Consider the following 25367-nt stretch of genomic DNA (forward strand, 5'->3'; position numbering starts at 1 on the left):
GGAGGAAAGCCCAAGTTCAAGGGAGATACATATAGATCTTGCCTATCCAGCTGTGTGAATCAGCTTCTTTTTCTAATACAGCTCAGAGCACTTATATTACATGTTATTAAGATTGGTCATTTAGACCAAAGCTGAGCTCCCGAGAACTCTTCTCAGGGACAACGAAATTGTTATGTAAGTTCAGAAAAAAAGGAAATCAGAAATACTGTGTGCGTGTGTGTGTGTGTGTGTGTGTGTGTGTGTGTGTGTGTATTTAAGGAATTTTTCAGGAAGCTCACAAGCAATGAGTTCTTCTTTGTTAAGGGACGTTATGAAACCACTGTAGTCCTCTTTTATATCGGAGTTGTAATTATAACGACAGGGATATTGTGTTCTCTAACAAATATTCAAGCTCCCTGATACCACGTTGCCTAAAGCCAAGCTTCACATACGGGTACGTGTAACATTGCCTCTTAGTAATCCCCCCATCACTTGTCATTGGCCTTTCCCTCTCTCAGTGGAAATATCTTTATAGTCTGTGACTGGCCTGTTGCTTTTGTTTGTCTTAGGTTCATCATGTCTTTTATAGAACACGAGAACATATAGATCCTGGGGACATAGTACCTGAAATATTTAAGGGCTTGATAGGAATAAGTGCCCTCTTTTGGAAATGGCTTCATGATGCAGTTGTATGCCACTGGAACAGTTGGAAAGAGGAAAATTAGATCCACTTGCACACCAGACAGCTCTGTTTTTAACACATGATTATTTTATTGGGGTGTACATTAATTAATCCTGAAATAAGATCCTGTGTGACATTCAAAGTTGTGTTGAGTAGCTCAGAGTTTAAATATTTTAGTTTTACAACTCTGTTATGCTGGCAGCCAACAATGGTGTCTCCGTGAAATCAGCATATGAGCCCTGCTTGTGATGACATCTGGAAAGCTTGTTTTATCTATAAGCACAGTTGTAGACAAATGAAAGCAGACAGATGTAAGGCTAGGGTGGCATCTTCGCCTCAAGCACTCTCTGGCTGTACATTTTCCAGTGTGTCAAAAACAGGGAGCCTTTTTTCAGGGGTGGAATAAAAACATTCTGTCACATCCATACACCAGCTACTGTGCTGCCTTTTCTGAGCTCTGAGGTGTAAAATGGCATATATTGTTCAAAGTTTAACAAGAAGAAGAGTTAGGAGTCTGTAGGAGGTGGCTAAGTGTAAAAGGTACATGATGCAAAGGCAGAAGAAAACTTGGTGTCATTTTAAGTCAATCACAACCCCTTTCTCCCGTGAGAGCCAGGAGGGATGCAAGGATTGTCAGAAGGGGATTTGGAGTTTCAGGTGTATTTTTCTTTTTCTGTTATCTTTATCATGCACTGTGAACAGCACCCACTGTGTATTAAGCACCTACTCTGTACAGGGAAGTTGACATAGTAGTTCATGTGGATGGGTCAGAGATAAGCTTTAGGATAGGGCTGTGCTTAAAGATGGATACTTAGAAGTCTGAAAGTCAGTGGTGTTTCATGGTTAGCTTTCAAGTCATTTTGTTCAGGGACTATTCTATAAGAAATTTTATACAAGGGCAGCTTGCCTTTTATCCCACTCTTCTTTTTTTGTTGTAGAAATAAGTATACCTCAAAATATGCATACAGACGTGCATATGTATTTGCTGGAATCTGGGTTCAAGCAGACATTTTTTAAAGCTCTTGACCCTACAACAGCAATAGACTTTGCTATACCTGCTATGGATATGAAGTCTATATTTTCATCTCTGGGGATTTATGGCTCCATATTTCATTGCATATACTGTATATACCATGTAACTGTCACTAACTATTGTTCAATATGTTTTACTGAAATTTTAGGAAGGCAGATACAGTCTCGTTAAGCATCTGGGTAGGAACTAGATTGCTGCTTGCAGCCAAAACACATAACTTTATAGTAGTGGAATCTCGTATCTGAGGAAAACACACAGATACATGTAATTTGAGAGCAGTGAAATAAGGAAATGTATGGAAGGGAATAGTATGGCCTAAGGAAGTGAAATATGTTCAGTTGCTTATGTCCGGATAAAAGTCTCTCTTGGCTTCAGCAGCATGTGTCTTTTTCAGTGGCTCAAGGTGGTTGAGAATATCCTCTTTTTTTTTCTTTCTTTCTTTTTAGCAGGAAAATTGAATTATGCTCTTAACAGGGGAAAACACAGATGTCCCTTTCCTGTCCCATTCCCATCATGCCATCATCAGTCCTTTGAAAGTGCATGGTGTTGAGTGCCACTGAGCCCTGAAAAGTGCCTTTGCATGTACAAAATGACACTGTTTTGTTTTACATACTGTTAGGCATGGTGGAGAAAAAATATATGTGTAATTGAAAATGTACAGCAAATTGCCATTTGTACCTGCAAAGACTAAATGGCCCAGTCATTTGGATTGTTGGGATCTTAGTAACACCTGAGTGAACTGATGGGCCAGCCAAGGGAAGCCACTGGACCTTTGTGTGACTTTTCACTTAAAGCCAAGTAAGGGGTCCCATGACTCCATCACTGTTCTTTGAGACTCAGTCTAGCCCCAAGTGCCCTGGGTAAAAACCCAGTAGTGCTTGACTTCTCTGAATTTGTTCATTTAAATTGGAAACACAGAGAGGAGGGAGTCTTTTCTTGATTCTTGGGATCTGGTTTTGCCTGATAACATTAGGATCAGAAAAGAAGTAACAGTTACATAAATTATCTGCAGACCATGAGTTGGAAACCAAAGGGATTTCATGTCTCATCGTCCTTCCAAAAACTGAGAGTTAGTGAAAGTTTTTACAGTCCCCTTCTTCAATGCCAACTTAAAATTTAAACTATTAAAATTGATACCATCATTCGTTTTTGTGTCCTTCAGTTTAAGAGGAGATTTTTTTTCTCCTTTTAGTTTGAGTTTCTTTAGCTGAATATTTAATTTTTAAATTTTTAAAAAAATTTATTTATTTTTGAAAGAGAGAGAATGTGAGCAGGGGAGGGGCAGAGAGACAGGGAGACACAGAATCTGAAGCAGGCTCCAGGTTCTTAGCTGTCAGCCCAGAGCCTGATGCAGGGCTTGAACTCACAAACCACGAAATCATGACCCAGACCAAAGTTGGACACTTAACTGACTGAACAATCCAGGTGCCCCAAGCTGAACATTTAATTTTTAAATGTTTACCAACACTATTGGGTTGATTTAATAGCCACCAGGAACCTTGTGCTGATACCAATTTGATTTGTTTATAAGTTAAATTATGCTACTAAATCTATAGTGCTATTTGGTCATCTTGAATTAATCAGAAATATCCTTTATGATGCCATCTCCTGGAAGGCTGTGTTTGCCCAGATTAAAACTATGCTTGTGGCAACATTAAAACAAAATTATGGATCCCTTCATGGTACTAGTAAATAGTAATTTGTACTGATATACATTGATCTTATTATCGTTATTGACAACAGTTGGTGCCTACAGTGCACTGCATACAGTACAAAGTTTTTTCTGTTTTTACCGAGTGCTTATATTATTGTATCAAAGGCACTTTGAAACTTTGATTATCTTAATATAATTCTCATAATGATCCCATGAAGTTGGTATTACTATTATATTATTACCTCCATTTTGTCCATGAGGATACAGGTTCAAAGAAGTTAACTAATATGTTGAAGATCACACATCTTTGTAAATTGAACTATGTGTACAGGCACTGATTCCATATTCATTCATATTTATTTTCTGTTCTGAATATATTATAACCATAAGGTAACTTATACATGTGTTTTTTACTTAAAAACAAATGATCTGTTGATTTTTAAAAAGATTATTAAAATTGGGCATTGGTTCAAGTTCCCAAATTAGTTAATAAGTTTGCAGTAACATCAGTGATGGTAAAGATGTAACATTAGATTTCCTTCAGGCACAGAGTTCTTTTTGTTTGCTAGAGAGGCAGTACAATGTATTGGTTGGTGGAAAAGTCAGCTCTGAAGGTTGCTGAAGATTGAATCCCAACTCTGCTACTTATGACCACTGTACGATTCTTTGTGCCTCATGTTTCATAGCTTTAAAATGATGGTGAGAATTTGTTTTCTAAATTCTATTTCTTTATTTTGAGAGGAGGGAGGGAAGAGTGTGAGCGGGAGAGGGGCAGAGAATGGGGCGGGGGGGGTGGATCAGAGAGAAACTCCCAAGCAGGCTCCACACTGTCAGCGCAGAGCCCAATGTGGTGCTCAATCCCACAAACTGTGAGATCATTACCTGAGCCGAGGTCAAGAGTTGGATGCTTAACCAACTAACTGAATCACCCAGACACCGGGTGGTAAGAATATTAATAGTACCTATTTTATGAAGATATTTTGTGTGTTGAGTGAGCTAAAATATGCAAAGCACTTAGACTGGTACATGCCATATAGTAAATACTGTATGAGAATTAGCTGCTATGATTATTTTGTGGCTGTTATTGTGATAATAACTTAAACCAGTGTATGAGACTTGCAAGTCATTTTCAAATTTTCAGAAACATTTGGAGACTGTCAAAGGTAAGTAAGTATTCTTCCAAAGGTTAAGCTATTACAGATAACATTTTAGTATCTTTGTGCTGAGCTGTTAAAATAAACAGATAAATAACCTAGCAGATATTCTTCCCAGAATGCATAAAGAAAGAATTTAGAACTCAAATGCAAGTAAGATTATATTAGTCTAAATTAAGCACTTGAAATGTTTATATCTGTACTTTAAAAATGAGTGCTGAGTTGGTGATATCAGGAATTTTTTCCCCTGAAATTGTAAATTATATGCCTGTTGTCTCATGCTGATCGATGATACATAAAAAAGACCCTTACAAGCAAATATAATAAAATGGTAATTGTAGAATTTAGATGGTAGTTACATGGATGCTCACTGTAAAAGTTCTTTCAACTTTTGTGTATATTTGAAAATTTTAATAATGAAATATTGATAGGAGGAGACTTATTAACATTGCCTCCCACTCCTCTGGAGGTTGAGAACCTTTCCCAGACTTTGTTTCTCTGGCATGATAGATGGCAGTCATAGTGGTGTGGAATACACATAGAAAGACACTCTCAGAAATCCCATTTCAGTCTCACTTGTGTATTTTCTTACCACCAACTTTGAATTTTTTTGAGTCCTTTTGGTTTTTTTTGTGAATTGAATTCTCATTTGCATTTTAGTAATCTCCTTAATATCACTATCATGCTTCCTTTCTTTAGTCGGAGCCGGACGATCTTTGAAAGAGAGCCGAGAAGGCAGGGAACAATAAAGTGGTTACTTCAAGTTAATGACACTCTTACACAATGACATTTCTTCATGACCTAGCAGAGTTTGCCAGGAGTTATATGGTTAACATAGAGCTCACATTTTCTGAGGCTAATAAACATCGGTACATTAGATGATCTGTAGTTATTACTTCTAAGAGTCCTTTCATCTTGTAATTTGTGTTAAAAGATGTTTTTAGGATGAATATTCTGTTATGCTAATACTGTTCATCGAAGAATAAGATTAGAAATTAGGTTGTGGATGCCACCAAGAAAAAGACAACATTTTGTAACTGTAGGGAATAAGTGTTAAGTTGAAAATGTGTATATTCTGGATTTTTTTGGCATGTGTCTTTTTTTTTTTTCAACGTTTATTTATTTTTGGGACAGAGAGAGACAGAGCATGAACGGGGGAGGGGCAGAGAGAGAGGGAGACACAGAATCGGAAACAGGCTCCAGGCTCTGAGCCATCAGCCCAGAGCCTGACGCGGGGCTCGAACTCACGGACCGCAAGATCGTGACCTGGCTGAAGTCGGACGTTTAATCGACTGCGCCACCCAGGCGCCCCATGGCATGTGTCTTTTTAAGATAAAATGCGTTTTCTTATTAATTATAGAGTAATGATTGTTGTAAAGTATCCCTTTCTTCTCTCTGCCACTCAGACCAATCTAGAATTTTGTTATTTAGTTCTGGGTATCATATTGTATGGAGGAGTACTGAGCAATTGGAAGTGTGACCATCAGTGACTAAGGTGGTGAAGGATCTGCGGACAAACCTTGGGTGAGGGATCAGTTGGAGACACAGTGTTGGGTCTGGAGAAAAGCCTGCTGGAGTGGAATCTCCTCCCCATCTGTAAGGGCTTCCACGTGGACCAGGAAGCGGACTGATTGTGTTAATGCCTCAGAGGACTGAAAGTTATAAGAAGGCAGGTTTCAGATCAGTGGAAGGAAGGAAGTACAGAGTTAGAGCCATGAAACAATGAAATGAGCTGTCTCATAATATAATGAGCCAGATGCAGCTGGGTTCTTTTCTGCCTGACTTCTCCTGTCATCTATTTGCAGGATATGGCAGGACACAGGGGCCCGCCCAAACCTTTTTCTAAAGAGAACGATACTTCCTGAGCACCTACAGAAAGACATGCTGAGAAGTTCAAATAGGGGGCCAGGTACCTCCCCAAAAGTAGAGTGTCCTCTTTGTTCTGGGAGTCAGTTGTAGAGTAGAAGCTAAGGGAAGTTTCTTTTCAAGTCTACTCTGGGGATATCTGTCTTTTTGGAAGCACTCAAGGGACAGTATATCTTAAATCAGGATTCTGATACAAAGAAATAGATATATTCATTTTTTGATTTAAAAAAGTAATTCCATAATGTTAAAGCCGAAATGAAAATATAATTATATAATATTTATCTTTTCCCCATCCATATTTTATAAAGTTCATTGTTTTAGGGTTATTAGGAAATAGTCTAGATATATTAAATATCTTCCAGTGAAGGCTTTAGTTTTTCAAGTATATTTGGAACTACAAGCAAATAATGCAAAATTTTTGTTTCTTTGTGTTGAGGAGGAAAGCACAAACAACTAAAAATTTAAAGATAAGATGCTTATGTAACAGATCAAGAGAATAATATAAGAATAGCCCTCTCCTTTTGGAAAAATGTTTAAGTTTGGCATTTTTAAACAAATGACTGTGGTAGTGAGACGATACTCTTAGCTGCTGCTTACAAGTTGTAAAGTCTTGGTTTGTTAAGAAAATTAAGGAGAGTTGGTTTTTTTGTTGTTATTTATTGTTTATTGTTTCCTTGTCACATTTTTATCAGGAAATATTTGTCTTTAGGAGCAAATCCTAGAAACTAAAGGTAGTCAGAATGGTACTTTGACCATTCTTCAAGGGGTGATCTTTCTCTGTTTTGCCTCTGCCTTTTACTACTCTGTCCCTGTGGACAATATGGGGGCAACACGCTTCTATGCCACTTCCAGTGGAATATGGCAGACCCTGCTACTTTATCTTTCTTCTGCATCCTACGTTACTTCCAGTGGTTTCACTCTTTTTTTTCCCACCACAAACACGTGTAAAACCGACAAATTGTAAAGTTTTTGTGCATTTTAAAACCTTTGCACCCTTACACTTATTTAAAATATGATTTCAGGAACAATCACCTTGTAACATGAAAGAGCTCAGAAAATGACCAGAACTTAGTATGTGTAGGCAGAAAATCAGGAGACAGTGGTAGGTGAATTCAGCATTTAGCCATTTGACAAATACTTACTGAATTCCTACTTGTGCCAGGCAGAGCTGCTAGATTCTAGAAGTTAAAATGGTGAACAAGGCAGATGTGATTCCTGCCCTTATGGAACTGATTATATAAGCATATACATGTAGATTCTTTAAAAACACACACATGCACACAGAGGGCTTTAAAAAGGAATCTAGGGGACTTCTGGAATTGTTGCCTTGGTAAAGTGAATTTTGAGCAGAGATCTGAAGGATGGGTTGCACTTCTTGAGGGAAGTGGGCAATGGTAGGGGGTTACAGGCAGGAAAATGCGTGGCCTGCTAAAAGAACTAGCAGTGGACACCTAACTGGAGCATCCCTGGCGTGTAATAGAGAGACTCCAGAGCAGCGTCGGGGCCTGCCTGGAACACACGCTTCCTTCTCTGCTCTGCTGCTTTATTTTGTGGTCCTTCCAGAATTTTTCCTCCGATCATCACCACAGGAGAGGGAGGATATGCTGTTTTTGTTGTAATGAATCGTAATCCTCTATTATTTCAGGTATCTGATAAGGGTGTCTAGAAGCAATAGAACGAACAGTCGCGTCAGGGTCTCACCTCTTAATGGCAGACCTTTCGAGGGAAGCCCTCTGAGCTTTTCATGGTGGATAAAGTAAAACTCCTGTTGCTCGTTGTCTTCTCCTCCAGGGTGCCCCTGGTAGGGAGTTGATAGGAGATCTTTTGGACATGGGCACTGCCTCACTGTTGACAGAAAGACATGGTGAATTTGATTAAATTAAATTAGGAGCATGTGTATGCTTGACAAAGTGAGCTAATGAAGGAAAATGCATCAAAAGGATTTATGGTAAATTGATTAAAATTTTTCTTTGCAGAAAACCCTTCCGGCTTAACGCTTGGAATTATAAGTCTAACAGTGCTTCTAGGCCCTCCAGGTTCTCACTTGCCTTTGCAGTAGGCAGTTAGGGGACTTCTCTTTCCTTTGAGCAGCCACTCTGTCTGCAGCATACTCTGTTGCAGGCAAATGTATTCCCAACCTGCAATCTGAATTGCGTGGAGGAAAGAGGATAAAAGACACTATTTGATTTATTAATTTCTAGTGGATTAGAACTACAAATGTTTGCTATGTTTTTAATTTGAGAAGCAGAGAGAATCACAGCAGCTTTTAATTATGCATTTTGTGTAATGCAGCTCTGAATAGAGCAGAACAAAATTAAAATTGTGGATCAAATACTAAATCTGAGTGGATACTAAAGTGAGCTGTAGTGTAATGCTAATGGTTTTGCATCTTCCTGGCATTATGTCAATAATGGCTCTAATCACATTAAGTAGAGAGCCCATTAGCTTTTTCTTTGCAGCAGCATGCACCATAGCAACATACTGTGAGTTCTGAAATAACTTTTGACATATTTTTTAGAGCATTGCCATGTTCAGTCTGAGAGGCATGTGTAGAACGTGCGTGTGTGAACACAGATGTGTTCACAATGCTATATGTGCAGTGATGTTCTTTTGTTAGTATAGGCATGTTAACCCTACCTAACATTGTCTTTGAAGAATGTAACCCAATGCCCTTATCTTCATAAATTTAATAGATTATCTATATATACCTAGAGGGGTGTGTGTGTGTGTGTGTATATATATATACACACCTCTATATAGCATGCATATATATATATATATATATATATATATATTGTATAGCACAATATATACCTAGAGGGATAAAGGCCTTTTAATATTTCCTTTCTTTGTTCTGTTCACAAATGGCATGGCATTTTCTAACTGTCCAGCCCTGTATAGTTCTATTGCTCTGTTGAAGCTTGAACAGAGCACTCTGGTTGAGGTTCATTTGCTTTAATGCCATTTCAGGTCCGGTTTCGTGGAGTGCTTTGTGCTCCCAAGATAAGCTTACCATGTGGTTTCATCATGGGTGTTCTTAGTGACTAGGAGACTAGAATTAATATGGTATGTAAATATTTCTTCTTTGAGTAGAACGATCTTGAGTATTTTTAAACATTCAAATGATTCAAAATTTTTCACTGAAATTTTCAAGTGTAACTAAAACTCAGTTTTTCTGTTATTATACTATATGAAAATAAACATGGGAAGATGATAAGGGGATTTTCAAAATGGTAGTATTACAGAAGTGCTTTGTTCTCAATATGTATGTGACTTGATGACTTATCTTCCTCGCCAAACCTTCACTTAACCAGTATATGTACATCTTATATGCTTTCTTCTTTCTTACCTCCTCTATCCACTTGCCATGTACTGCCCAAAAAAGTTGCTTCAGTGTTCTGAGTAAATACTGATGCTTTAGTCTTCTAAATAGCCCTTGAACCCATCCCTCCCTCTCTGTCCCCAGAACTCAATTCAGGCCCTCATTGTCTTTTCCTGTTTTCATGTTAATGTTCCTCTTTCTGCTATATTTCAGTGGTATTTAAGTGATATGAGTGACATTTAAGAAAGCAACATATCATAATGTGTATGTGGAGTTTATTTTTTCTTAAGAGGTTCTCATAAGTTAGGATGCATAATCCTAACTTTTATTCAAGATGGGTCATCAAGGGTAAGCACCCTTAAATTTCACAGGTGATCACAGTGCACTCTGTTTGAGCAGTTACATAGTGCAGTGCTCTTAGAACTTGAAAGCAAATGCTACGTGGTCGAGTGTTGGATATGTTGTCTGTTTATCTTTGGTATCAAAGACCCAGGGAATTTGGAGAAACATCACACAGCTTTTGGAATTATTCAGACAAACTGTAATATCACATGACTGCTCCCCCAAATGTTAAGACATTACTCACTGGATCTTAAGACATTTTAAGTACTTAATCATCATAACACCCTAATGAGATAGTCAGGAATGAAATTTAAATCACTTTAAATTGGGGCAAGGAGGGGTAAAGTGACTGCCCAAGTTTGCTTTGACAGTGATTAAACTAGGATCAACTCTAGAAATAGTTGCCTTTTTATTTTTATACGATAAAATATACTTCCACTTAGCCTTTTAATTCAGAAGAGTTAACTTCAGCTCCTTAAAGGAATTCGTAAGTGCTACCTTACATACATATGTTGCAGTCTTACCTTTTTAGAGCACTTTCAGGTTTATGCCTAAGGGAAAAAGCTAGGGCACCCTTCTGAAAATGAAAATATGAAACATGTTCTGTTGTGACAATCTGAATTTTTCTGACTCATCGTCCCTGGCATTCCATCACATCATGCTGCCAGGATGGCTTCCCTCTTCTGCAGAAATACAGTGTTCTCGGTGACAAGTGCCATTCTGTCTGAATACACATTGGAAGCACTCATAGGAAAGGGTAGGAGCCATCTGACTTGTCCATTGTAGTATTGTGCCTAGCTCCAAGGTGGTGTCCTAGATGCCTGGCCTCCCAACCCTGTCGTCTCCTTTCTGATGAGATCTGCCTTGAAAATCTTCCATAGCTACAGCTGCCACATTTGGGTAGATGACCTATATCTGATTCCCAAGCTTCCACCTTCCTTATATAACACAATTCCACATTTTAAAATGCCCACTGACTTTTGATGCCTAATGGTATTATCAGTAAATCCATATCAACATAACTAAAACTGAATGTCTATTTTATATTTGATATTTTTATATATTTTTATATGTTTTATATTTTATATAAAATTTTATATTTATATTTTATATTTTATATTTTACCCTCTTTCCTAAGTTGTACCTTCTCATGATTTCCCACATTGACCTTTCACTTAATACGTAGCAGAGCCTCCAAAGGCTGGGTTGTATGGAGTGCCTCCTGGAAGTTTTAAAGCTTGATAAAACATAGTCTTTACCTTCCAGAGACTTAAGAAGAACCATAAAATGATTTCAGTCATGTGTGGAATTTAAGAAACAGACAAATATATGGGGAAAGGAGAGGAAACAAACCACAAGAGACTCTTAATGAAAGAGAACAAACTATGGGTTGACTGAGGGAGATGGATGGGAGATGGGCTAGATGGGTGACGGGTACTAAGTAGGGCACTTGTGATGAACCCTGGGTATTGTATGTAAGAGATGAATCACTGAATTCTACTCCCAAAACCAATATTGCACAGTATATTAACTAAAATTTAGTTTAAATACAATTTTAAAATTAAATAAATAAATAAGAAATATAAGATATGGATCATACTTGCATTGCAGAAATCTCACTATGTTTGCAGGCTGGAGACTGGTTTAGGACTGAGGGAATGGGCGACCTGGTCTGGAAGGAGGTGGAAGGTGACCGAACCAAGTGTCCTTGCCAGAATTTTTGTCCTCAAAGAGGACACAGTTGAGTGAAAGAGAATAGATGTATGCAAGAATCTAGGTGAGAGTAAAGCAATCAGGACATGTTTAGAAAGCTTCCATTTCAGTTTTTCTTTGTTTCCATCATTCTCTCTCTTTGTCAAACAAATGTAGGGCAGTATCTCTCCTGAGCTGTCTCCACCTTTTCTCTCCACACACCCCTGCCTCAGCTTACCCACCTACCTACCTACCTCTCTCCCTCTGTCCCTCTTTCCTCTCTCTTTCCCACTCATCCTCTCTCCTCTCTCTGTCCTCCCTTTGTCCTCTCTCTCTGTCCCTCTCCCCTCATCTTATTCTTCTTCCCTCCTTCCCTCTTTCTGTCCAGGAAGTGGGAGGAGGAGAAGAAGAAATATAAGAAAAATCTTGAGATTATACACCCATAATGTCCTGGGCTTTTTTCCCCCTGTCAGCACAGGGCACTATAGTGTTTCTGGGGCCTTTAGAATTTATCCTTATAAAATCATCAATACAACTTGAGCATTCTGTCTTTTAGAGCTTCTTGTTCCTATAAGGTGAATGCAAGATTTACAACTGGTAAGCTAAAGTTCGGTCATGTACACTACCTAGTTTCTTAGCAATATTCAAAATATAAAAAGCACACATAACATAAATATACACACATAATGTAATATTCCATAGCACATAGGCTGAATAGCTCATAATTTTAAAACACAAGGTTTTTAGCTAGCTGTATAGACATTCAGCAAGCATTTTACATTAGCTTGCTGTGTACTAAGTGCTTTGACTATAAAGGTAAAATATGCAAGGTTTGTTAACAAAGGTTTGTTGTCATGCAAGGCGACATTTACACATAATACTGTGTATTGGTGGTGTGGACAAATAGAGATGTAAGAGTATACACTTGGGTGCCAGACTCGGGCCTAAATACCTTCCCTACCTTCTTCACTTACGTCACTTGGCTAAGATTGTTAGCCCTTCTAAGCCTCAGCTTAGAGATAGTAATAGTACCCACTGTATGGTGATTTGGGGGGAAGTTATTCAAGATAGTGTGTGCATAGTGGATAGCAGAATACTTGGTGGAAAGTCAGTGCTCAAAAACGTTAGCTGTCATTACTGCAATATTCATAGGGAAAGGAGTTTCTCATTGTGTCCTGGGCATTCAGGGAAGATTTCACAAAAGATTTAGGTAGCAGGAGAGGTGATGCCAAAAAAAAACATTACAGTAGGAGTTTCTCAGGAACAGAGTACTCTGTCCAAGCGAACAAGACAGCATCCATTAACACGTAGAATTGTGAGGAGCCATGGCCTTTTCCAAAAATCTGTGAGTCCGTATTGCTGGAGCATAAAAAGACTCACAGGAGATAAACCTGGACAGACAGCCAGGGGCCAGATCTTAAAGAGCTTTGTCCAGAAAAAGACATTTTGAGTTTAAACTCTATGCCAGTCATCTTCTAATTGGGGTACTTATGGATTAGACATTGAGAAACAAGGAGATGGTGTTAAATTTCTATTTATGTTTCTTAGTTTAATTTTGCCTTATAACATTCATACCATGTATAAAAAACATTTTAAGACATTATATATTAGTATGGTAGTACATGTAAATAGTTTTGAACATGTATTCAGTCAGTACATAATAATTAATTTCATGGCTTGCATTTTTCTGATTGGTTCTGGCATTGGTTCAGAGTGATCATTGCCTAGCTGTACCAGTTATTAAAAGGTTTTGATATAATTCCTTTAAGTAAGTATACCAGTTTTGGGGTCATGTACTCCTCTCACATCACTGATCATTCGTCTGTTGACCACTGCTCTGGGTGATGGGGAATCTTTGGAGGATTTGGGACAAGGGAGTGAAATGATTAGAATCATGTGTTAGAATCATCATGGGGACAGTGTCCTGAGGGCTCAGAGTTGAGCAGGTTAAATAAAAGAAGAGATACCACCTTCATATTTATTTAGGTCCAAGCACATAGTTCATAGCTGAGGCATAGATATTACTCATCCTGACAGAAGACTTCCAGAAAAAAGAAAACATGATTTGTTTTTTTTTTTTGAAAGCCAGAATTACATCATATCATCTAATGAAACAATTATTTAAAAAAAGAGAGACAAAAATTGAAGACTTCTTTCAAAAATATACATAGGAGAAAGGAAAAGTAGATATGTTGAGAATACAGGCATAATATTTAAATAATTTTAATAACATGAATGGCACAGACACTGTACAATAATAACAAATGCACAGATGTTGGCTCTTATTCCTTACCGGTCTAGTATGCATCAGCTGAACATGAGCTTTGGGGGTTGGGAATAAATAAGTAAATACATATATATATATGTGTGTGTATTTTTTTTAAGGGTCTCAAAGATTTGTTAGGTATAATTAACGTCTACTGTATTCCCCCTTCCCACTTCTAAACCATTTATCTCTGTCTTCTTGAGCTTTGAATTCTGTACTCAGAGGAGGAATTAGGAAATAATCTCCTGTCAGTGTTGATATGTAACCATCATTTGCCACAAATGGGAATTGAATTCTCATTTTGTCCGTGCGCTGAAATGGCACCAAGAACACCTTCCATTTGCGTAGATCAGTCAAGGGATTTAGAAGACACTTGTATGCTCACAATGGCAAATTTTTAGTATAGTCCTTTTTCGCTGCTTCCCAAAATGATCTCAGAACATCCTCTCATTCACCTTCGTTTAATCTCTTGAGCATTAACTTTATTTCACATTCTATAAGGCTACCTGTGTTTTCTGTTACTCAGCACACAATCACTTCTATCAGTGTGACTGCACACCTTTCATAGCAGCCTTCCTGTCTCTGAACCAAAATGGAATTCATGACAAAGGAAAAAAAAAAAGTTGCTTTCAGAAATGAAAATCAAGGGAGGCCCACAGTGTAGTATGAAGAAAGAAAGAAACACGTGAGATCTGAATTGGAGATTTTGGTCAGTTCAAGAGAAGAAGCAAACTGGGGAGTCAAACCAGGAAATCAAGCAAGAGTGGAAGGGAAGAAACTTTAGGTAGGGGCCTTTTGGTATCTGAAGCACAAGAGAAGGGTAACATCAAATAACTGGAACACCACAGATGAAAACAAAGAACAAAGGAGGTGAATGTGAAAACCAGGAACAAGCAGTAATGGAGCTAATGGCTACTTCTTTGAATACCTTCACAGATCAATGTTGTGTGTTCTCTCTCTCTTCCCTATGTCCACCGTTAAAGAGGCAGGAATGATGTACCTAGAAGACAGATTGACTTTTTTTTTTTAACATTTTTATTTATTTTTGAGAGACAGAGGCAGAGCATGAGCAGGGGAAGGGCAGAGAGAGAGGGAGACACATAATCTCAAGCAGGTTCCAGGCTCTGAGTTGTCAGCACAGAGCCTGACACGGGGCTTAAACTCACAAACTGTGAGATCATGAACTGAGCTGAAATCGGACACTCAACCGACTGAGCCACCCAGGTGCCCCAGCAGACTGGCTTTTAGCTGTCGTACAATTAAAGCACTTTATTTGTGAGGTTGCTGCTTTCTCTTGGGTGGGATTTTTTTTTTACGTTTATTCATTTATTTTGAGAGGGAGAGAGCGTGAGCAGGGGAGGCGCAGAGAGAGAGAGGAAAAGAGAGAATCACAAGCAGTCTCCCCACTGTCATTGTAGAGCCCAGCATGGGGCTTGAACTTGTGAACCAGGAGATCATGACCTGAGCCAAAATCCAGAGTCAGATGCCTAACCGACTAAGCCAAAACCACCCAGGTGCCCCTGTTGAGTGGGATTTTATCAGATATTAGGTGAGGTTTTTTCTTTGCTTTTCTCCAAATTTAGTCTTTTGACTCGTGTTAATTATCTTACCAACGTGAGGTGCAATACTTGGGTCTTGGTTCCCACTTTACACCAGTTTGCTCTTAAAGGCAAAAATTTAATTCAAACTTTGAGAAGATAGAGAAGACATAGGTGTAGGTGCCTCTATCTCAATATAAAAGTTGAAAGCAGAAACCTCAGAAGATTGTTCCTGAGCCCTTTAAGATGGATAACTTTATTCTTACAATAAAGCCCAATTTAATTTATATTGGCATGTTGTTTCAACTGGCATGAAAACTTTTTTCTTTGACTGAATGGAGATGGTTTTGAGTTATAAAAAAATAAAGAACATGATTGAAGAAATCTTAGGTTAGCTCAGACAGCAGGAGGGTTTCTGAGAGAGTGGGAGTGGAAAAGCAATCCATAGACTTGCCGATGGACACTCATTAAATGTTAATAGGAACTGCATGTGATGAAAGGCAGGCTGTTCGGAATTTATCTTGTAACCGTATGTCTACAGCTGGAGGTATGCAAATGGAATCAAGGAAAGGCATTAAAGAAGTTATTTGTTAGGAAATAGAAGGACGATTCTGTTTACTTAACCTACCTTGAAGAGAACACTACCAGCATTTGTAAACTGGAAAGCACAGGAGAAGTGAGTGGCCTTCCATTCCAGTGTCAGATGGAAGATGTTGTTAGAACAGGAGTAACTCCTTTCTAAATTCCCAAGAAGGTTGAGCACCCCTAACGTAGTAGATGTATAAAACCATGTAGCCAACATTAAGGCCTCTTGTACTTTGTAACCTCCTTGAGTCACTAAAGCAGGCTCTCCCTAGTGAGGGACCACGTCACTGGGTTCTGTGTTTTGACAGGGAGTTGCACCTATGATACCTGAAACCTTCTTACACTCCCCTGTTTAGTGCTGGGTCATTGGAATGCAGGCGTTGGATTGAAGCATTATACATAGCAGATTAATAATATAAGTATCTGTGAGGCCTCACTTAGGAGGCTCTTAGAGGATTAATAAAATATTTACAAAATAACCTATATGATTGCTTCATTTTTGAGATAATTGGCTCTAATCACATCATAAATCTTCACTCAAGTGGCTTCTCTCTTCTGTGAAAGAAATTCCATATTTCTGGAAAAGCAGGAACAGATTCCTGCCATACTTTTATTAAAAAGAAAATAAATAAATAAAAAGCCTAGTTTTTGCACACACATGTTCTGTTGCTTACACACACATGCAGAGCCAACACCCAACAAACCAATAAAGAGTAAAATGATAATTTTTAAAAAGACTTCTCATTGAATTCAGTGCATGGTATTCACATGAAAAGCATTCCAAAAATTCATCCTTTTATTATAATAATTATATTTCTGCATGTTTTACACAGAACCTAAAACCTAGAAAATCTTAAGCTGATCAAAGTAATTAGACTATTGATAGAATTTTTTCTTATTTTAACCTTTGCCTTTAAAAGTCTCCTGTATCACTTACTGTTTACTATTTTATATGGAGTCTCAGTAGATCACATTGTACAATCAGATTTCTAGATGCAAGGTTAAGATTTCAGTTAGTCCTTGGATTTGCGCTAAAGCTCTATTTATATGAACAACCATTTACTGAGTGCCTGCCATGTTCCTAGAAATTTAGCAAGAGATTTTTTTTGAGTATTTATACTTCATTTAATTCAATCCTAATAATAACTAATACTCCTAAGAATATCCCTAAAAGTCAAGTATTACTATCCTTGTTTCATAGCTGGGAAACTGAGGCTCAAAGTGGTCATAGAGCTAGTAAGTAAAAGACTTGGTGTTGGAGCACAAGTCTGTGACTTCACACCCCATACTGTATTTTAATTTGTTTTGATTTCATTTCATTTGATTTTCTACTCCATTCTGCCTCCCTTTACTTCCACAAAGTGGGTATTTTAGGATTGTTAGAATCAGAACTTATCCTTTTTCCCCTGAGCATCAATGGTCTTTTATGCTCTTTTACCGAATTCCCCTTCAATTGTATGCTATTGCTCCTATTACATTGCTGCCTTTTTAACTATGACTTCTATGATAGAACTTGGAGTTGGCCTCTTGATACATGTTATCAACATTAATAAAATATTTATTACATGATTAAAAATTTTTCCAGAAATCCATATTAAAACATTCTTTAAGGCTAGAAAATATTTGTCTGGCAACAGTCTGCTGTATATATAATGGAAATAGTTTTACCCCATTTCTTTTCATTTTCCTTCTCAAAGTCATCACAGAAATGGATAATGGAACAGGCAGCTGTGGCCATAGGAAGTCTGTAATCTGTGGTTTATATATATATATATATATGTATATGAAAAATATATGCCAAAATTATATGCATTTGCCATGATTTTTTCTTTTTATTTGTTGCTCATGCAAAAGCTCCAACTCCACCTGTCTTATTTGTGATTAATTGGGATGTCTTTGTTCTCTCCATTGTAGGATCTAAAAACCAGTCTCTGTCTTCACTGAATGCCAGTGCAGCTGCTGTTTGCATGCTGTTTGCTTTGTTGCTATGTGTGTGGGTGCCTCAGGCCCAGGTCCTGAGTCCCCCTTCTCCTGCCGTGCATTGCCTGTGTTTCTGTGGAGAATGGTAATGTTCTTGGATCAGGGACTTTTACAAATAGGTGTGTTCTTCCTTGTTGGCTTGGAGTGATCAAAGGCCACCATGTTTCATTTTGCCCAGAGCCTTGAATCCCGCTCCCACCCCCCCATCTTCAGTAAAACCCATTGCAGAGAGCTTTACCCTGAAGCCACAGAAAACAAATCCAACACCTGTGTCTTGAGAGCATTACTTACAAAGGCTTGGAAACTCCCAGAATGTTGTTTATGAAGCATACTCTTAGTCAGGACTCATAGGAGTTTCTGTGTCTCTTGTTTCTTTTCTAGCTACTTGGGAGCATCAGGCCCTTTTGTAGACAGAGGGAGGAAGGTCATGTTATAGAACACGATCACGCATGTCAGGACAAATGCTAATTCACTTCACTGAATTCTGACTAATATCCTGAGGGAAGGAAGAAATACATGCATATGGGTGTATTTTGCCTTCCATTTAACTCTCTAATTTCTTTCTCTTTTTTTTTCTTACTTAAATAAGGATTTCTGTCTTCATTAGTGGTGTTATTCACAGAGACTGTAGAGTTTCTGCACTTGCCTTGCCCTTGTGAAGTGGAAGGAATGTGTTTTTCTTTTGCCATATCCTTACTCAGCAGGGGTGCTTTTATTATAAAACCAGGAAGCTAACCAGAAAGACAGTGCTTGTATTTCCTAGTTGTTCCCCTCACTCTGGACATGAGCTGCAATGTAGTCGGTAGCCTTCCTGTGTGTACTCTGTGCTGGATTAATAAAGTGAGGTAATGCGTGTCAAGCACTTTTTTCCTTAGTGCTTGGCACATAGTGAGTGCTTAGCGAATGGTAGTTGTTACTTTTCATTGGACCCAAAGTCACATTGCATCTCTCTCTTTAATGCAGATTTAGGGTAGCCTTTTTGTTAGATCTGAAGGTCAGTTTCTACCTTGCTGTAGAGCTTTAGGAAATGTTGACTTTAAAATAGGAATTTTATTTTTTGTACATTTACATATAGTTGGTGGATTGGTTTGAAAACAAAATGCTTCATTGATTTCTTTTTCCCGAATTATTTTATGTTTCCAGCTGATTGCTATAAATAAGTTGGATGTCATATTTGTGGACTAAGAACTGACAAGTCAGTTTCAGACAACAATGAAGACTTTCTCTCCTATTTAATTATAAAATCAAAACCAAGAGATTTATAAGCATTCCCATATTGATTTTTGTTATTGGAAGTAAATGTTGAAAAGGACCCCAAAAGTTGCTTTTCCAGGGTCTACTGGATCAGAAGCCTTTTGGGGGGGAACTATTAGTTGCATCTTCTAATAAATAATATTATATATATTAAATACTCATTTGAAATGATATTATCTAAAGAATGTAAAGCTAGCATAGTCCCTTGGCTTCTATGAGCCATAATCTCATGTATCTATTATTATGCAATTTACAAAAGTAGGTATTTTTCTCCCCTTAGGTACAGACTGAATTTTCAGTAATGTTTTCGGACTCATTGTAACTTGACACCATAGAGGGAGTTAATAAATCACACCTTTCTGTGCTCAAATAAAGACAGCCATCTCCCTCTCTCCCATTCCTGGATCAAGTATCAGAGCTGAGCTTGTGGCCATCTAGAACCACAAATTATAGGATTTGTTTTTGTATGGGATCGCAGTGGGGGTACAGATTTGAAACACTGATGGGTGAGTGTGCGGAAAGGTGTTAACACAGCAGGCCTGAATAGCCATCCTTAGAAAGGCCTGTTTATGAAGTTGGCCACTGGCTGGCATCAAGCAACTTGGATTTGGGGCATGTTCCACTATTCCCTAACTGATGAGTGGCTCACTGTTCTAAATTGTTTGTGGAAATAATACAGTTTATGGTGAACACTTGCTTTCCTTCCAGGAGTCTGAAATTTGGAGTTTATTGATAGATGCTAGGCAGAGGGTACCCATGTGACAAATCCCCAACAAAACCCATGAGCACTGATTTGCAAATGAGCTTCCCTTGTAGGTAGCACTTAACATGTACTGTCACAATTCAATGCGGGAGAAATTAAGTGCATCCTATGTGGCTCCTTGGGGGGAGAACCCTTGGAAATATGTGCTTGGTTTCTTCTGGACTTTGCCCCTTGCTCCTTTTTTCTTTGCTGATTTTGCTTTTGATTATCCTTTCACTGTAGTAGATCTTAGCTGTGAGAATGACTGCTGAGTCCTGTCTCAGTGATCTAGGGCTGGTCTTAGGGACACGGGACCCTCAACACAATAGTTAAAACCTAACTTGTTTAGGATTCCACATAAACAGAAAAGACAGAACGTCTGAAGTGCCTGAAGATTTGCCTTCTGGATGCCCCCATTTTTTATCATTTTCTTCCTAAGCACTACTTAATTTTGATGTTTAGTAAATATGTTTAGAATATAATACAATTGGGTAGGCATTTGTGGCACATTCAGATATCAGAGTAAATTCATTCCTTTTTCTCTACTCTCATTGGAACTGAGGTGTAAAAATTGGAGAGACTTAACACAATGTGTTTTCTCTCTTACGTGCATGCATGCGCGCTCGCTCGCTCTCTCTCGCTCTCTCTCTCTCTCTCTCTCTCCATTACCCGGTATTCTAATAATTAGAAATAAGTACCTACTAGAATTCTCCTCCTTGATAGAATACAGTGTCAATTGACTCATTTTGAAAATGTTTTATGAGTTAGAAAAATAAAATAACAAATATTGCCATACATTAGACTTACTTTTTTTTGGGGGGGGGGCATTGTTACCTTATTCCACTTCTTAGATGATTATATAGAATAATGCCTTTCCATACTACACAAAAGAGAATTTTCCAGAGTTTTTAATGTCTATTTCCACTTGAAAGGACTCTTCCTCACTGAGAAAAGAAAAAGAAACACTAGTGCCACTGACAAATATCATCCAGGAGAGCATTTGGAGAGAAAGTACAAGACAGAAACTGGATTCAGGAGTGGCTACACTGGTCACTGTTGACTTGCCTGCTGCTGTTGGCCTGGTAGTGTTTTCATCCGTTTGAAAGAGCTTGCATACACTTTGCCTTTTTAGTCTGGTAGGATAACCTTTATGCCTTACTTCAGAGACACTTGAATATAGAGCAGATAGAACATGTGGATTTATAGACCATGTCTGTTTTAGACCTGATGAAAATAGACACCAGAAGAAAAGACAGGTGGGGTGACAACAATTTTTTCTTCTCATTCTATGCATTTTATTCTTTTTTTTAATTTTTTTTTAATATTTATTTACTTTTAAGACAGAGAGAGACAGAGCATGAACATGGGAGGGTCAGAGAGAGAGAGGGAGACACAGAATCTGAAACAGGCTCCAGGCTCTGAGCCGTCAGCACAGAGCCCGACGCGGGGCTCGAACTCACGAGCCGTGAGATCATGACCTGAGCCGAAGTCGGAGGATGCTTAACCGACTGAGCCACCCAGGCGCCCCCCTGCATTTTATTCTTTATACACAACCAGAGCTCCATATTAAGAAGTAAATTGATATATTCAAAGTTGGCAACTCTAGTCTCTCCTTTCTTATACCTATGTGTTTATTTTGTCTCTGCCAGTTTAGTTTTACCAAATCTTCTATAAGAGGTTTTTCTACTCTTCATCCTTCTTCCCCATCTGCTGATATGCCTCCTGCTCTGGCCAGAACTCCACTACTTATTGTTTCAATTAAATTATTTCAAATGTTCTAATACTCAGTTTTAACATAGAGTAATTCAGTGTTGACCACAAGTAGAGATTGTATATTCAGATCCCATATGTGAATTTTTGAGCTCCCTTTCTAATATTAGTTCCTTTTCACTAAATTTCTTTTTCCTCTTAGCTTGTTTTCTTCTGACAGCTTCCCTTTTTTATATACTGTCATTTACTTTTGCATTTTAAAAAGTTTAAGTTTTTGCACCTACACCTGTAAACAGTTCTGTAATAAAATGAACTCAGAAGCATAGGCCCAACCAAGATCTTAAAATATTCAGAGAAAAATGCATTTTTACTTGCATCAGAAAATATTCACATTTTTATTTCATAAGTACATAATATATAACCTTTTGATATCTTCATTTGCATATGTGACTGCTGAACCAGACATTAGACAACCTGTGTTTTGGATTCCCTCACACTGGCTGTTTTCAGAAATCTAGTGAGCACCTGTCTAAAGAATATAGTTGGGTTTACAGAAATGACAGGTGGTCATTTGTCAACAGAAATGAATTAGCTGTAAGAACAGCATGATTTGTTAAAAATATGTGCAAGGCTCCATCCTAGTTGCGATCAGGGCATAAAGATGAGTGTTCTGGAGCTTCTGTACATGCATACCCCAGAGATACTGTTAGTTTGGTTCCAGACCATTGCAATAAAGCAAGACAAGTGAAATTTTTGGTTTTCTAGTGCATATAAATATTAATTCACACTGTAGTCTCATAAATGTGCAACAGCATTATATTTATAAAAAAACACTGTATGTACCTTAATTTAAAAGTACTTCATTGCTGGGATGTCTGGATGGCTCAGTCAGTTAAGCATCTGACTCTTGATTTCAGCTCAGGTCGTGATCTCGCAGTTCCTGGGATCAAGTCCCACTCTGCGCTGTCAGCGTAGAGCCTGTTTGGGATTGTCTCTCTCCATCTCTCTCTCTGTCCCTCCCCTCCCCTCCCCTCCCCTCCCCTCCCCTCCCTCTCTTCTCCTCTCCTCTCCTTCTCTTTCAAAATAAATAAATAAACTTTAAAAACATTTTATTGCTAAAAACATGCTAACCGTCATCTGGGCTTTCAGTAAGGTGCAATCTTTTGCTGGTGGAGGGTCTTGTCTCAATGTTGATGGCTGCTGACTGATCAGGTGGTGATGGTTGGGTTGGCTGTGGAAATTTCTTAAAATAAGACAACAGTGAAGTTTGCAACATCTGTTGACTCTTCCTTTCCTGAAAGATTTTTCTGTAGCATGTGATGCTACTTGGTAGCACTTTCCCCATAGTAGAGTTTCTCTCAAAATTGGAGTCAGTTCTCTCAAACCGTGCTGCTGCTTTATCAACTAAGTTATGTAATATTCTAAATCTTTTGTTACCACTTCAACAGTCTTCACAGCACCTTTACCTGGAATAGATTTCCATCTGAAGAAACTATTTTTCTTTGCTCATCCGTAAGAAGCAGTTACTTCCTCCATTGAAGTCTTAAGCCCCTCAGAATGGTCCCATCCATGAGGATTGGAATCAACTTCTTCCAAACTACTATTATGCTGGTATTTTAACTTCTTTCCATGAATCATGAATGTTTTTAATGGCATCTAGAATGCCAAATCCTTTCCAAAAGTTTTCAATTTACTTCGCCTAGATTCATCAGAAGAATCACTATCCATGGCAACTATAGCCTTACAAAATATATTTCTTAAATAATAGGACTTGGTCAAATTACTCTTTGATTCATGGGACACAGGATGGATTTTGTGTTAGCAGGCATGAAAACATTAATCTTACTGTACATCTCTATCAGAGCTCTTAGGTGACCATGTGGATTGTCAATGAGCAGTAATATTTTGAGCGGAATTTTTTTCTGAGCAATAAGTCTCAATAGTAGGCCTAAAAAAATTCAGTAAACCATGTTGTAAACAGATGTGCTGTCATCCAGACTTTGTTGTTCCATTTATAGAGTATAGGCAAAGTAGATTTAGCATAATTCTTAAAGGCATTAGGGTTTTCAGAGTGGTAAATGAATACTGGCTTCAACTTAAAGTCACCACCTGCATTAGCCCCTAACAAGAGAGTCAGTCTGTTCTTTCAACTTCTGATGCCAGGCATTGACTTCTCCTCTCTAGTTACAAAAGTCCTAATGGCATCTTCTTCCAATGCAAGGCTGTTTATCTATATTGAAAATCTGTTGTTTAGTGTAGCCACCCTCAATAATTATTTAGCTAGATCTTCCAGATAACTTGCTGCAGCTTCTACGTTAACACTTGCTGCTTCATCTTGTGCTTTCCTGTTATGGAGATGGCTTCTTGCCTTAGACCTTATGAACCAGCCTCTGCTAGCTTCAAGCTTTCTTCCCAGCTTCCTCGCCTTTCTCAGCCTTCACAGAATTGAAGAGAGTTGGGACTTTGCCCTGGATTAGGCTTTGGCATAAGGGAATGTTGTGGTTGGTTTGCTCTTCTATCTTGACCACTTAAAATTTCCCCATATCAGCAGTAAGGCTGTTTTGCTTCCTTGTCATTCATGTGTTCACAGGAGCAGCACTTTTTATTCCCTTCACGAATTTCTCCTTTGCATTCACAACTTGGCTAAATGTTCAGCACAGGAGGCCTAGCTTCCAGCCTAGCTTGGCTTTCAACATGCCTTCCTCACTAAGTTTAATCATTTCTAGTTTTTGATTTAAAGTGAGAGACATGCAACTCTTCCTTTTACTTAAACAGTTAGAGGCCATTGTAGGGTTATTATTGGCCTCCTTTCAATATTACTATGTCTTGGGGAATAGGGAGGCCAGTGGAGAGGGAGATATGGCAAACAGCTGGTCAGTGGAGCACTCAGAACACACACATTTATCGATTAAGTTTGCCATGTTATATGGGTGTGGTTCATCGTACACCAAAACAATTACAATAGTAACATCAATGATAATTGATCACAGATCTCCGTAACAAACACAGTAATAACAAAGAAGTTTGAAATACTGCAAGAATTACCAAAATGTGAGCAAATGCTGTTGGGAAAATGGCACTGAAAGACCTGCTTGACACAGGGTTGCCACAAACCTTCAATCTGTAAAAATGCAATATCTGCAAAGTGTAATAAAACGAGATCTGCCTGTACTCAAGGGTCTGATTATACTGTAAGGGGTTATCCCACATTGCGTGTGACCTGTGTAAAATGGAATATAGTTTTAAAAAATCCCACGAAAAACAGATGGGGATTCTGAATAGATCACAGGATTTATGAACGGGGTGATATTTGAGAGGTGGTCTTGGACGACAGTGGGGCCCCAGAAAATTGATGACAGCATTCCAAGTGGAAGGGACAGTGTAAGCAAAAATATGGTGTTTTGAGAAAGTATAGTGCCTTCACCGAAAGGTAAGTTGTCACGTTCAGCTCCAAGGTGAGAGTGTGTATGAGAGAAGTAAGACTTAGAAGCCAGATCTGGGCAGTTATTGAATGCCAGCATGAAGAATTTATGCTTAAATCATTTAGCAAAGGGGAGCTAGCTATTCA

General features: G+C 38.3%; 1 protein-coding gene across 26 annotated transcripts in view; it reads left to right on the forward strand.

Moving 5' to 3' along the window:
* The window catches only part of BNC2 (basonuclin 2), a 436381-nt gene that overhangs the window by 367062 nt on the left and 43952 nt on the right, over positions 1 to 25367 (forward strand). The gene's annotated exons all lie outside the window — the stretch shown is intronic.

This window comes from Acinonyx jubatus, chromosome D4 (assembly GCF_027475565.1).
Source record: "Acinonyx jubatus isolate Ajub_Pintada_27869175 chromosome D4, VMU_Ajub_asm_v1.0, whole genome shotgun sequence".
Lineage (NCBI taxonomy): Eukaryota > Metazoa > Chordata > Mammalia > Carnivora > Felidae > Acinonyx > Acinonyx jubatus.